Raw genomic sequence first — 15,005 nt, 5'->3', positions numbered from 1 at the left:
CTGTTTCAAATAAGGCACATAAATATTCAAGTTAGGGACACAATCGCATATGATAAAACAGCGAGCCGGTTATCACACTGATGTTTACCAGATGGAAGCTCCTTGTAAACAACTTAATTCACCTTCAACTGAAAGAAAAAGAAAGGTGCATATCACAATGGTTTGCAACAGTATAGCACATTGCGACTTAGGAGAGTTGAAATAAACAGCTAAATAAAAGACCGAAGGCATGGACTCCAGGTAGGAATATACATTTTGTGACCAAAACTTTAATTCCAATTACATAGCTTTACAATCGTTTACAGTATTTCAACAAACACTGGGAACTCACCCAGGAAAAGTATTCAGTTATAATGCAACATTTCTGGAACAACAGTATGTACAACTCACAGAAGATGCCAGAGTATGTGGACTACAGCCGATTTACATGATCAAAAAAAAAAAAAAGTAACCCGGTAACAACTTCAGTATAAGGCAACTTAACAATAAAGTCGATGTATGCAAATGGTAGTACCTGGCTGGTTCTGTTTGAGGGCGATTAACTGCATATATATAAGGGCAAGTTCAGATCATTTTGAACAATGTCCTACAATCAATGGTGTCCCATCTCATAAAAACAAGTCGCAATTACAAAATTAATGGTTTTATTTGGAATCTATGCAAGACAAATGGAATGCCCAACCTATTCAAGGGAACATTTATAACGCAAAGTTTAGGTTTACAGTTGTCATAAGATCTGCTCAAAGACTATACAGATTCACATCTTTACAACGGTCACTGGTTACCATACAACACAAAGTAAATCAACAGCTAAACCATTTTTTTTTAAAATACACCAAGCTTATTAAGTATTTAAACAAAACATTTCCAAAATGTAATGCTCCGTACATTTCCTTCTGAAGGCTGCAGTTATTTTCTTTCATTTGACCTAGAGCGGCTTAAAATGAAAAATAAATAGGGTCAGTATCAGAATCCTTTGTTGGGCGTTTGCAGAAAGAAAGCAGTTTTAGGAGATACTCTGTTCAGACAGTGGTGATGCGATTGTTTAAAAAGCAAAGTTTGTTTTTCCTTTTTTATTATCAAAAAAAGATATGTTTGGTCAATATTCCACCTGCAGGCTAGAACACTGTCAATAGCACTGCATACAACCAGATCCCTGCTTCTGGCCACGCGAGAAGCCTTTAATAAAATAAAATCTTTAATACACCGCAGATGGTGCTTAGGTCTCAATTCTTAGGCAGTGGGGTGTGCCGCCTTTTATAAAGTGAAAAAGGAGGTAATAAATTATCTATTAACGAAACATTTCAGTTCAAATGAGAAGTTAATAGGCGAGTGTTTACAGGCTAACAATGTTTTAAGAAGGTTTAATATACCTTCGGGATCTGGAGAATGAACTCCAAGGCTTGTGGTTCCTCTCTCTGGATAAGGATCTTTCACGTCTTCGCTCTCTGGAGAGGGACCTATCGAAAAACAAGCAATAAAGAACACATTAGCAATGCCGCAAAGTCAAGTGTGCTGAAGGGGAAACTTCGCAAGGAAGTCCATTTAAGGGCAGGTTTAATTGGACTGTAAAGGTGTACAGCTAATCGAAGCAATAAAAAGAAATCTAGGCATTTAAGAAACTTAGGGCCACATATCCGATAGTTTTTGCACGTTGCAAACAGCGAATCTGGCTGTTTGCGATATACAAAATGCACTCCCCCATGTACAAACCCAGTTTTGCGATTCAGTAAACTTTTTACTGAATCGCAAAACGGGACTGCGACTCGCAATTAGGAAGGGGTGTTCCCTTTCTAATTGCGACTCGCAGTCCCATGTATGGTTGTTTTGTGACCGCGAATGCGGTCGCAACACAATCGCAGTTAGCACCAATGTCACACTGGTGCTAACCCATTCGCAAACGGGAAGTGGTCCCCATGGACCCCATCCCCTTTGTGAATGCCACTGAAAAAATGAAACAAAAACGCTTTATTTTTTGTTTTTAAAATGCATCTCGTTTTTGTTTAAGGAAAACGGGCGGCATTTAAAAAAAACTGCTTTATTTAAAAGCAGTCACAGACATGGTAGTCTGCTGTCTCCAGCAGGCCCCCATCTCTGTGGGGGCTGCCACTTCCAAGGAGGTCGCAAATTGCGACCTACCTCATGAATAATCATGAGGTGGGCATTTGCAAACCCCTTGCGAATCGCTATTAGTGTCAATGGCACTATACTACATTCGGATTTGCGACTGGCAAATTGCAAATTGCTCTCACTCACAATTTGCGAGTCGCAAATCCGAACTTTGATACTTTTAGCCCTTAATTCGGTATGCTTTGGAGGAAGATGAGAATTGGGCCTTAGAGCTCATGTAGAAGATTGGAGGTGTGAAAAGGACGATTCTGCAGTTTTGTTTTAGTTAGAAATATAGGAAGCTCGTTACCTGCTAAGGCTGCGAGAAAAGCTCCTTCGCCGTGGCGACCTAGAACACAATCAAAGTTCAAGTTAGCTCCAACAACAGGAGTATGCATCTTAGAAAAGTCTTTATAAAAAGAGATCAGCATGGGAGCCAGTGACCGCATGGCAAATGTGCATCTTAGGTTTTAAACTTAGGAAAATAATGTCCTCGCAAACCTGTGAAAAAGCTACTGAAAGAACAAGATGCCATTAAACTTACACCAAAACGAGAACCATAAAAATGCGCAGCTCAAAGGTTTAGAACAGACCAATTCAAACTCAATTGAGAAAAAAACTCAAATATGTTATGGCAATACGTTAGTCTTTCACAGCCGTATAAAAAGAACCTTACGTTTGTGGGTTCATCCCCAAATGTACAATTAGTAAAAGGTATTTTTAAAGGTGGAATGAGTTTCTTTTGCAATATGAGAACAATTAAGTAGACACCGCCTCACAAGCAAATAACTTGAAATCCGATTTCCCCATCACCTTTAAAGGTATCCGATATTTCAGACAATATATTGAAGTAGCATTTAATTATGCACAGCCAGCCTTTGATTTGAGGAATAATGAATTATGTATAAGCTGCTTACGATATTTAACCAGCAGTAAACTGTATAAGCAGGAAAAACTTACTAGTGTTTGGTTTTAACAAGCTAGAAATGGTGTGGTGAGGCTGCCGGACTGACGGCTAAGTAGATTTGCTGAAAAGGTTTGCCAGGAGTTGCGATGTATTTAGAGGGTTGGCGAAAGGGGTGTTGTGGATTTTTCCTGCTTTTTTTAGCCGAGCTGCTGCAGATATACAAATATTTTTTAACCTTTATTTTTTACAAACTACTTACACCTAATCACAAAAAGCTAAATCTATGGACCAAGATCTGGCTTCCTGACAAACTTGGTGTAAGTCTCATCAGCAGTTTTTGCGGTAGCCCTTCTTAAAGAAGTCTATAGAAAATGCATGGGAATGTTGTGTTTTGGGACCCCTCATTTTCTCAACCCCCCCTTGACGGATCACCTCGAAACTAGTCGTAAAGTAGCACCTTTTTAGAACATTTTGTGGATAGTGGTCAAACAGAGCCAAAATTAATAGCAACACAAAAATCGCTTTTCCTATGGAATAGCTTACCTAAATATAACAACCCAGTGGTATACACACACACACACACAAACACGCACACACATGCACACGCACACACACACACACACACACATATATTCACTTTTAAAAAACTAGGCGTTACAGGGACATTATGGTTAGACTCACATTTTAAACATACAAATCCATAGAAATTCACCAGTTATAGCTAGTTACCTCAAATAACTATAACTCGTGCCCTAAGGTAACTATAACTTGCAACCCCGCCGTGCACAATTTGTTCAGCAAAAATATTATTGCAAATATTACATTGATATTGTTAATGATGTTATCGAAGATGTCATGAGTGCCGTAATTTGTGGGGTAATTAGAAATGCATGGCGAGGGCATGAGTTATAATTACCTTAGGGCACGAGTTATAGTTACTTGAGGTAACTATAGCTATAACTGGAGAATTTCTATGGTTTTGTACATTTAAAATGTGAGCCTAACTTTAACGTTCCTGTAACCTTTGTTTTTTTAGTGCATTTTTATGGGTTTTTTTAATTCTATTTCTAACTATAACGCTCCTGTAACCTTTGTTTTTTTCAGTGAATTTCCATGTTTTTTTAACGTATAGTGATCTTAATGACTATATCAATCCAACCACCACTCCGTACGGCCAAAGGCAGTGCGCGGTGGCGGTTGGCATCAGGGCCGGGCACCCCGTATAAGAACCCAAACTTGCACCATGCACAGCCTTCATCAGTGTGCAGGGGAGATTGCCCTCAATACCTGGCCTGTAGCCAGACCCTGCGGCCAACACTCCTTAACCACCCAAACCCACGCTGTGCACAGCCCTTTGGCCATGCATGGCAGAAGTTGGCTGCAGCTTCTCTAGGTGTGAGAGGGTGTATCTGGAGGTGAGAGGGGCTGTCAGATTGTCTGGGTGTAAGAGTGCGTACATCAGTGTTTTAGTGGGTGTGTCAGTGTGTGAACAGGTCTGTGAGTGGGTGCATGAGAGTATCAGTGGGTTTGTGAGTGGGTGCCTGAGTGTGTGAGTGGTTCTTTGAGTGGGTGTGTGAGTGGGTCCTTGAGTGGGTGTGTAAGTGTCTGAGTGGGTGTGTGAGTGGGAGAAATTGATTGAAAGAGAGAAAGAAAGTGACAGGGAAAAAGAGAGTTTTTTTCAGGCTTTAATATCTCATATAGTTAGAATGAGATACTTGTGTTTAATTTGAAATAAAAAATGTATTTACTATTTTAAATAAACTATAATAATGTTTACATTTTTATTTAAAAAGAGGGAAATGAGTCCAGCTGGACTCGAACCCCCAAAGCTCAGTATAAAGGTCTTTATAGGCTTTCCGGGACTGTCAGCGAGCCCTCAAGGGATCCCTCATGGTCCCTATATATATTTTTTTATATATTAAAACAAAATAACCAAAGCATTTATGGGCTACCTGACACTGCAGTGGTAGCCTTAAGGCTTCCCTTGCGGTGCCATTGCTTCAGCAAGCACGGAGCTGCTTTGACAGCAGCTCCCTGATTGCTGAAGCATTCCATCTCTGTCCCCTACACGCGTTCAGGGGAGAGAGATGAAAGCTCTGGTTTTTGACAGCATGGGCTGCTTTGAAGGTCCCGCTATCAAAAACCAGAGTGTTTGCTGTGGCTTGGCTGCAGTTGCAGAGCCACACCCAAGCCACAGCAGACACCTATGCCCCAGGGATGGGTAATGTTATAGGGAAGAATGAAGTGGGATAGAGTGGAGTGGCATACACTGGAGAAGTGTAGAGTAGAGTAGGATACAGTGGAGCGGCATGCAGTGGGATTGGGAAGGGTGAAATAGCATCTACAGGAGTAGTATATAGCTGAGTGACACACAGTGGAGTGGCTTACCCTGAAGAGGCGTAGAGTGGAGTTGCTTACACTGTAACAGCAAAGAGTGGAGTTGTGTAAGTGTAAGAGAGAAGAGTGGTGTACAGTGGAGTGGCGTAGAGTAAAATAGTGTATAGTGGAGTAGAATACAGTGGAGTAGCATATAATGGAGTGGTGTAGACTGGAGGGGCAAATAGTGGCATGAGGTACAGTTTAATAGCGTACAGTGGAGTGCCATACATTGCAGTTGAGTCAAACTTTGCATTCCCTTATGGATTCACCACAAAAATTTACATCATCTCGAAATGTAGAAAATGCTATTAGTCTATAAAGTTTTGTGGTGATTTGTCAAAAGGGTGGAAAGTTAAAAGAGAGCTAATATTCGAGGAATTCCTATCTTTGGGAACACTAACTATAACTAGAGAGTGGCAATCAGATTTAATATGATTTCTTTCTTTTTATCTATTGGATTAGATATGTATTTGCTTATTGGTTTACATAATCATGTGACCATAAATGTGTCTTTTAGTTGCTCATGTCATATATTCAGTCTAATTTTATTTTCGGACTTCCTTGCTACTTTTAGTAGGATTGTGCTATATATGAAGCCCAAAGTGAATGGATGATAGTGCGGATTTCTAAAGTGTGCAGCTACTACAAGAGTGTCCTGAAGCTAGGACAGGCAAACAAAGGGGAGTAGCAACCAACCTACACTTTTAACAGGTGCTTTCAATTGCTTGCGAAATAAGTTATTTTCTGGGATACATATGAGAGGAACGAAGAGGGAGATCATTCCAGTACTTAGCTGTCAGAACCAAGTAGGCTGAGCCACCGCACGTCTTCCATTTGGTGTAGGAAATGACCAGAAACCGGGCAGACCATGAATGCAAAGGTCTATTTGGACAGTATTCTATGATCCTTTTGGATGAGTATTTGGGACCAGTCTTTAAGAATGCGGGGTATGCCACTGTCAGTGCTTTAAACATAATCCTTTTTTCAACCGATAGCCAGTGCAGTTGGTTACGGTAATGGGAGATGGAGGTATGCTTGGAAAGTCTAAACAAAAGGCAAATTATTGAATTCTGTACCATTTGCATTTGTTGGATTAAGAAGTCAGGGTACAGAATGTTAGCGAAGTCAAGTCTAGAGAGGATTATGGCCTAGACTACTGTTTTCTGTGCTCCCAGGGCTTGAGTTTAATAAATTTCCTTAGGATCCCCAGTGTCCAGCAGGAGGTTTTATCCACTCCTGAGATCTGGTATTTAAAGGAAACGGGTGTATCCCCTTACGCCCCTAAATTCTTGGCTCTATCTCCGCAGGGGGGGGAAGTAGAGTGCATGCACCTAGATGGCCACGCTCCTCACCATAGATTGGCACCATCAGCAGGACCTCCGTTTTCTCCGGTTATCATTGTAAAGAGTTGGTCTTAAGCCATCCCATTATTGCAACAATCCAGGCTGCAAATTTGGGCTTAGCTTCCAATGTATCACTCTCGTAGGTCAGCAGAAACTGGGTTGTGTCTGCATAGGAAACCACTTGGATACTGAATGAGTCAATTAGGTATGCCAATGGCATTGTGTATATATTAAAAAGTGAGGGGCTCAGGGCTGAACCCTGAGGGATTACACTTGAGAAGCTTTGCTGCTTGTTCTCTATCTCCCAAAATGGAGCGCAGCCAGGCTAGGGCAGTCCCTTCCTCAAAATAGAACCCAGCCAGGTTAGGGCAGCCTCTTCCACACAAATATCAGCAAGGCGATGTAACTGGATCTCGTGTGAGATCGTGTTAACTGCCACGGAGAGGTCTAATAAAATTAGGGTGGTGTTTTGACCAGCGTCCAGAGCTAATTTAATTGAGTAAGTAACTTCCATCAGCAATGTCTCTGTGAACTGGAGGCAGCCAGGTATGTTGCAAGATGGGCGTTTACAAGCTTCTCAATAATCTTAGAGACCCTCAGAAGCAAAGAGATGTGTCTGAAGTAACAGAAGATTCCAGAGTCTGCGTTAGGTATTTGAGATGGGGGGGTGACATTTGCCCTTTTCCAGAAAGTGTTGAAGGGGTCCTCATAGGTTGAGCTTAGTCTATCCCCTATTAACCTCACAACATGAGGAAGAAAAGGAACCAGGGGTCCTGATTAGCACTAAAAAAAAAACCCTTTCAGTTCCTCTAGATGGGGAGGATGAAACTATGAGAGGTTACCCTGAACCAAGGGCATTTTTTGATTGGGGGCAGCATCAGCGGGCTCGCTGTCCTCCATTTTTAAAAGCTTATCCTGAATCTGTAAAATGTTATCTTCAAAAAAGTGTGTAGCTTTGTACACAGGGAGGCATTCTTCTCCAGGGCATGCAGTGGCTTAAGGAAGGGTCCCTAAAATCAGAAACTATTTTAAAAATGTATTTTGTGTTATTGTTTGCTTTGTCAACTTTGTTAGAGTAAAAAGTGGGTTGTGCAAGTTTCAGATTGATATGGTTGGTCCTCAGAGCAGCATTGTATAGGGTTTTGTCTGCTTTGGAGTAGTGTTTCCACCATCGACGTTCTAACTTCTCACAGTGTTTCCTTCCTTCTGCTATTTTGTGGGTAACCGACTGGGCAAAGGAAGTGTCTAGAAGTCTATGAGCCAGCTTAGGGGTTGGGGTCCCTAGGGCTATTATTGGCATAGGGAAGGGGACCACACAGCCCCCTCCCAGACCACTTTTAGCCCCGGGGACCACCACCTCAGGGCAGGACCATTTCAAGAAGAGGGTGGCCCTTATTGTTATACTATGCATGGTATTAGTTCTCCTCCTCTGTTTCTGCAGTGTCCGGGTAAACACCAATTGTTTAGAAAGAGTAGTTCAGAACACTTGATTTAAAATTCAAACCAGAAGGGCAAATATGGCTGTTGTAAAACTCATTACGTTTGGACGACCATATTTTCGCACACTACGCTCATTTGTACCTGAAGAGGAGGAAGAAGAGTTGAATGAGTGTGATGTAGTTGTCAGGAGGCTGGAAAGACATTTCTGTAAACCACATAGCCTAGTAGCGAGGAGACAGACGTTTTTCTTAACAGAACAATTTTGTCCAGTCAGAGGATATGTATGCTGCTTCATTGTGTGTTAGTTGACAATTGTGAATTAGGAGTACTTACTGACCAGCTGATATGCAATCAAACGGTTACCAGATGCTTTAAATTAAAAAAAAAAAAAACAGGAAAGATTACTTCCTTGAAAAAATCATTCTCTTAAGGAACCTCTGCATATTTCTAAGAGTATTCAAGACTCCAAATGATCAGCTAAGGGGATTATTAGAAACCCTGATGAGAATGTTCTACTACTTAAGGATAACAAGCATATCCCAAGCAAACCTTTGGCTGTGAGAGGAAAAAATATAACGGTAGGAGTAATCTCTGTTATTGTTGTGGATCAGGGTATCACATTGCTTCATTTAAGCAGTGTCCTGCTATTGAGAAGGAATGTAATGCATGTGGAGTTAAGAGGCATTTCACTAGTATATGTCATATGAACACTAAAAGGAACACTGTATGTGGTGATGTCCAGGAATGGAGGAATGCACTAGATCAGGATGTTGTTAAGAAAGGTGATAGAATACATAAATTGTGGGTGGCCTAAGGAAGGGAATCTCTCCGTGGAATTACAATCTTATAGTAAACTTCAGTCAGAGTTGCTTGTAGAGTCTAAGTTGATCCTGATCAACTGCATTCCTCCATTCCTGTTCACCAACACACTTACCTTAATTCCAGACCACAGTTGCTACCAATCAATCAGCATCCTGAACAAGAAAGGCAAGAAGGACAATCTCCTGTCCTATTCCTGCCCCCAGGTATGTACTTTTGTAGTTTCTTGGAGAGCTGAACCTTAGCCTCAATTCCATGAAAACCTCAAATTCAGCCTGAAATCATGATTTTTTTTATTCCATTTCTCTGATGGAAACTTCTAGAATCCACAGCAATCTACAAAATTCCTATCCTACCACCCTGCATTATCCAACTTGTGCTGATAAAAACACTGCCTCACTTGTGTGGCTGGGACTAGTGCTCGCTACAGGAACAGTACAAACCAAAGGTCAGAGGAAGCCCTCGCCAGGAGACTCCTAATTACTTTGGTTTGATCTGTTTCCTGTCTCCCCTGGTTGTCTAGTTTTCAAAAATGCCAGTGGCTCGTACTGGTGGTGCCACAGCACAGTCCCAAATACAGCAGCTACTCATTAATGTAGGGATTTAGGGCCCCTTGTGCCATGCCTCTTGGCCTACCCGCACATGTGGGGTACTATTCTTATCTGGCGAAGTGTGGGAACTCAGGCTGGTAAGAAATGTGTAGCTTGCAGCAGATTCCAGAAGTTTCCCACATAGAAACCTGTGAAAGATGTGTTTTAGTTGAATTTTAAGGTTTGCAAAGCCTTCTGGGTAAAATGACCTGGGAAGAGCAATGCATCCCTAGACTCCCCCAGTTGTCTAGTTTTCACAAATATGCAGGTTTACTTAGTTGCCAGCAGAGCAAGGACCAAAAATCCACAGCTACACACAATACAAAAAAGCATCTGTCTTCAGTGTAAAAATGTGGTGTGTCTATCTTATGTTTTGGGCCCTTTCCTGTTGCAGGTATTAGGCCTACCCACATAAGTGAGGTACCATTTTTATCAGGAGACTTTGAGGAATGGAAGGAAGTTTGTGTCTCTCTGCAAATTCTCGAACTTTCCATCAGAGAAATTCAAGGCAAATGTTTTTTTAGTTTTTTTTTAGTCAAAGCCACCCCACCCTGGATGCCCCCAGGTGTTTAGTCTTCCAAAATGTATACATTTGCTAGGTTTCCCTGGATGTGTGAGGGTCCAAAACCTACAGCTAACCACTTTTTTTTTTTTTAAGGGTGGTTTGAGTGGGAAAATGTGATGTTATCTATGTTGCGTTTTGGTCCATTTCATGATGCAGGCACTGCCTACCCACATGCAATGTACCCTTTTGGAGACTTGGTGGAATGCTGGTTGAAGGAAGTTTGTGTCCCCCCACCCCTGAAGATTTTAAAACTCTCCATCACAGGAATCTGAGAATAATGTGCTTTTATAGTCAAAGTCAGAGGATTGCAAGGGTCCAGGGGTTGGGGGGCGAGTCGCACCACCCTGGATCCCCCCCCCAGGTGTCTACTTTTTAAAATTGTGCAAGTCTGCTAGGTTTTCTTAGGTGCCGGTTAAGCTATGTGATACTGTTTCCATCACCCAACAAATTATTTTTTTTACTCACAACAGTGGTGACATTAACTTTGAATGGAATCTGATTTTGGATTAGCAGTAAGCAAGTGGAAGTTTTCTTTCACTCTCCAAAATGAATATGATTTGCTATGAATGAATCCAACAAATCATTGTATACCAATACTAGTGCGTTACCTGGTTTATATGGATACTGGGTTACCCAGATTACTCACCCTATAGGAATAAAAAAAAAAACAGCCATAAAACCTGTAGAAGAATAACACTGAAATGGTGTGAAAGGTAGTAAGAGGCAGCATATGTACATTACCAATCGTGATGTACTTTGAAATGTACTTGAGCGTGGACTGGACGAGCAAGGTCTAGTAACCACTGGGAACATTCCCATTCTTAGAAGCTTGTCTTCTTTTGTTCTAGTTCTTTGATGTCCTCTGCTCGCCAGCTCTGCCCAGCCTTGTACGCCATGTTCGAAAGTTTTCTTTTTCTTTTTCTCATCTGCCTTTTCACCACTACTACATTAGAACTTCAGATTTGTCTTGTGGTTTCCAGCTTTGAATTGTTCCTTTGAAACATTGCCACACGCTAAGATTTTTATAGTGAAGGTCTATCAGAGTTCTGTATGATTGTGTGCGCACAACTATGGTGTATTGTCCTTGACCCTCTAATAAGCTCTCTGGCTAGATGTTGAAGGTACAATGTGTTGGAAGATAATCAGTAGGGATTGTGCTTGTAATAATTTTTCATTATATTGAATTTTAAACCACTTTAATATGTTATGACTTAACGAAAACCTTTATACAAATTGTAGTTCACCATCGCTTGCAATTTACATCTTAATGGATTTATGATCTTATAGCACCATATGGAGGTTGTATACACAGAACAGCTCTAATGGATATGTGTAAAGCATTAAGTGTGTGCTGGAATTCAGCACGTTTGACTATAATGATGTATTTTGAAAAGTTTACGCATTCCTGTTCTTCCTTTACATCTTAATGGATTTAAATATTTATACTCAATAGTTGTAATGGATTTATGTAAAGTGTTATGCAAGGAGTTTACGTATTCCTTCTCTCTTTTTATTTCCACTTTATATCCTAATGGATTTAAATCTCATAGCATTTTAAAAAATGTGATCCTCAATTTTAACAGATTTATGTAAAGCGTCAAGTAGATGTGTTGAAATTCAGGGATTGATCTTAACTGTTTTCTGAAGACATGATGTATTCTGTCTGCTTTCTTTTTTCTACCCCCCCCTCTCTTTTTGCTAAGATTTTTATTAATCATGCAAATAAAGACTATTCATACTCACATTCATGCTATGGAAAACATAAAAAATATATCAGCTTTTAAAATTCCAGGGAAATAAAAATTCTGCGCAAGTAAAAATATCTTCTTGTATAGTATAAATCAGACACTAATCTTTCATAACACACAATAGGTACCTGGTCGAAGAAAGTCTCCTGGTGACCTAGACAGATGTTAGTCAATTTCACTCTTGCAAGCATGTTTGAAAAGTTCAAATTCAGGTGGTTTGTCACCATTCAATAAATGCATTGGCTTAAAGCACAGCAAGCAAGATATGTTTTAAAGCTGTGAATAATATTTTAGTGTCATAGTTGTAGCAACTGAGGATTCAATAGAACTAGCAAACATAAAAATGTTAAAAAGGAGCATTAAATAATATGAAGAACCTATTCTGACAGGAATCAAAAAGCCAATCCTGTGTTTGAATCTGTGGCAAGTGAGAGAGATGAGATGTATCAAGGGCAGATAAGTGGTGTAGTAACCCAAATTGAGCGCACAATAGTCTTTGTGTCCTCCTGTTCTGGTTTTTCCCACATCAGGAAAACCAGAACAGGAGAACGCTCCTTCTCCTACCTCACCACTACATTGAACACCCTACCCGTCCACATCAGACAAACCACCTCCCTCCCCAGCTTCACAAAGGAACTGAAGAGACAGCTTTTTTTATCCACCTCCGGTACTTTTTTCTTCTCCCACCACACCCTCAAGTGCCTTGAGGCCCTAACAGGTGAGTAGCTTCACCTGATAAACTCTGATTGATATAGCAAAAAGCCAGTCTTATGTACCCTATCCAAGGCAGAATTCATTTTGGTAGTCCAAAAGCAAGATGCTTCTTTCGGCAAATATAGGGCATTTATTTTCCTGTAAGCATGCTGAAGAACAGGCCATTAAATATTAGCTGATTATTAGGTTAGCCACACAGTAAACTGAAAGGCAAACTGTCATCTAATAGGTCTGCCACCGGGGATTTTTAATACTTCTCTGTAGTAGTATAATCTGGAGGTACTAAGGAACAATCAATGGTATAGGCAAGAGGTTTCACCCATCAACTGATCAGTTTTAGTTTGTGTTTTTTTTTTGCAAGTTGTAGCTTGGTTAGGAGTTATGAAATATGTTTCTGAAAATGTGTGTAAAGGTATTGACTTGTGTTTGAGAAAGGCAAAATAATGAACTGTCATTGGTGGCACTATAAAGCAGTGAGTACATGATTATTTAAAGCACTAGCAAAATCTAGACATTCAAATTATACTTAACTATAAACTCAAGGTATCAGTGGGGTAGACTAAATCTGGGTGGATCAGTGTTGACTGGGGTGAAGTGGATTGGAGCAGGGCAGATTGTTTTGCACTGGAGGGTGGCAAATTGGAGAGGGGCAGACTGGTTGGTTCTGGAGTGAGGCAGATTCTGGAGTGAAAAAGGGCAAATTATTTTGGATTGGTCAGAAGCGTGTATAAGTGGTAGGTGCTGGTCTAGACAGACTCGTTAGTTGACTACTGCGGAACAGATCAGTAAGGTATGCATGATCGGATTCGATTTTTTCTTCATCATATTACCGAAGAGCTTATTTTGTATATCCCTGTTTTCTTTAGCCTACATTACTTCGGAAGAACGGAAGCCAGAGCTGCTGTACCTGGAGAGTCAGATTTGAGTCCTTGCAGCAACTCAACATCGTATGATTTTGAGCAATTCGGAGTTTTGGAAGCACTTCCTCCAGTTGAATTCACTGTATCTGTATACAGAAAACTAAATCACCAACTTTAATAGCTGTGCTGCACTGAAAGTGCACACCTTAATTAGCTTGAAATATACGTAATCTGATAAATATACAAGCCACATCCACAGCAGAACGGGCAGCATTGAAAATGTGTTTAAACTTCTCTGCTATTTTACCTGACCTTTATGAAATTGCACCACCTTCTGGTGGTCTTGGGGAATGGAGACTGATCAAGTCACCAGAGCGGAGTTTGCCACCAAGAGATGTTAGTTTGCAAAATGCAGCATTTCTAAACTGTAACAAAAGCAGATGAACAGTAGTGGGGCCACGGGAAAAGCCAATGGCAAGAGAAACAATGTAACAAGAAATAGTATGTTACAGCCAAAAGGAAGGACATGTACGGGGCAAGCACAGGAACCAATGAAAAGCAAGGCCGGGATGCAAGCCCCATTTAAGAGTCATATTAAATACAGTTTTCACAAGCAAAACACTGCAGGCAAACCCTAAAAATGTTTCTGCATGTCAATTTTTTTTAAATTCTAAACAGATGACTACTTTGTGATTTGCATTCCAAATATTTCTTGGACTCGCCTCATGCATTGACTCGTTAGAGCCAAGCTACTCTTGGCCCTCCTTGTAACTTTGCTGGCTCCTCCACCTCCAGATTTAGGATGGTTATGAATTAAGCTGATGAGCGCTGACTAGGATAGCATGTAAAATGGAACCCGGGGATTAAAGTAAAATTTAGGATGGGTTTGCGAGTAAAGGTCGCAAAAGGGGGGTGTAGATTCGATAATAAATGTGAGCAGGAGTGGTTACATACAGGAAGCGTTAGACAGGAACTATTTCCCTAGGATGCTGGTGTTTGAAACGCCAACCCTGCACTTACAAGAACTATTTTCTCTGCTTGAGAAAACTAAACCTCTACTCTACCATGTGTTTTCATCTTCTGTTCACCCTCGCGTAATCAAAATGTGCACTTACAATGCTTTCTATTGACATGTTGCTTAAGGGATCACTCCAGAAGCTGTTGAAATATTCAAGGCTTCCACAGTACGAACTACCATTGTTCTGGAACAAGTTTGTACTGTTTCAAATAAGGCACATAAATATTCAAGTTAGGGACACAATCGCATATGATAAAACAGCGAGCCGGTTATCACACTGATGTTTACCAGATGGAAGCTCCTTGTAAACAACTTAATTCATCTTCAACTGAAAGAAAAAGAAAGGTGCATATCACAATGGTTTGCAACAGTATAGCACATTGCGACTTAGGAGAGTTGAAATAAACAGCTAAATAAAAGACCGAAGGCATGGACTCCAGGTAGGAATATACATTTTGTAACCAAAACTTTAATTCCAATTACATAGCTTTACAATCGTTTACAGTATTTCAA

At 40.6% G+C, this 15,005-nt stretch overlaps 1 long non-coding RNA gene across 1 annotated transcript; it reads right to left on the bottom strand.

Moving 5' to 3' along the window:
• Window positions 1-249: 249 nt before the first annotated feature.
• Window positions 250-2,527, bottom strand: LOC138302012 (uncharacterized). Its single transcript, XR_011205218.1, has 3 exons — window positions 2,420-2,527; window positions 1,374-1,460; window positions 250-937 (listed from the first exon to the last, which is right to left on the bottom strand). It is a non-coding gene; the product is annotated as an uncharacterized lncRNA (long non-coding RNA).
• Between the last annotated feature and the right edge of the window lie 12,478 nt (window positions 2,528-15,005).

The sequence above is a fragment of the Pleurodeles waltl genome, chromosome 6, assembly GCF_031143425.1.
Source record: "Pleurodeles waltl isolate 20211129_DDA chromosome 6, aPleWal1.hap1.20221129, whole genome shotgun sequence".
NCBI lineage: Eukaryota > Metazoa > Chordata > Amphibia > Caudata > Salamandridae > Pleurodeles > Pleurodeles waltl.
Note: the sequence above shows the minus strand (reverse complement) of the source record. Positions and strands in the feature narration are given on the sequence as shown.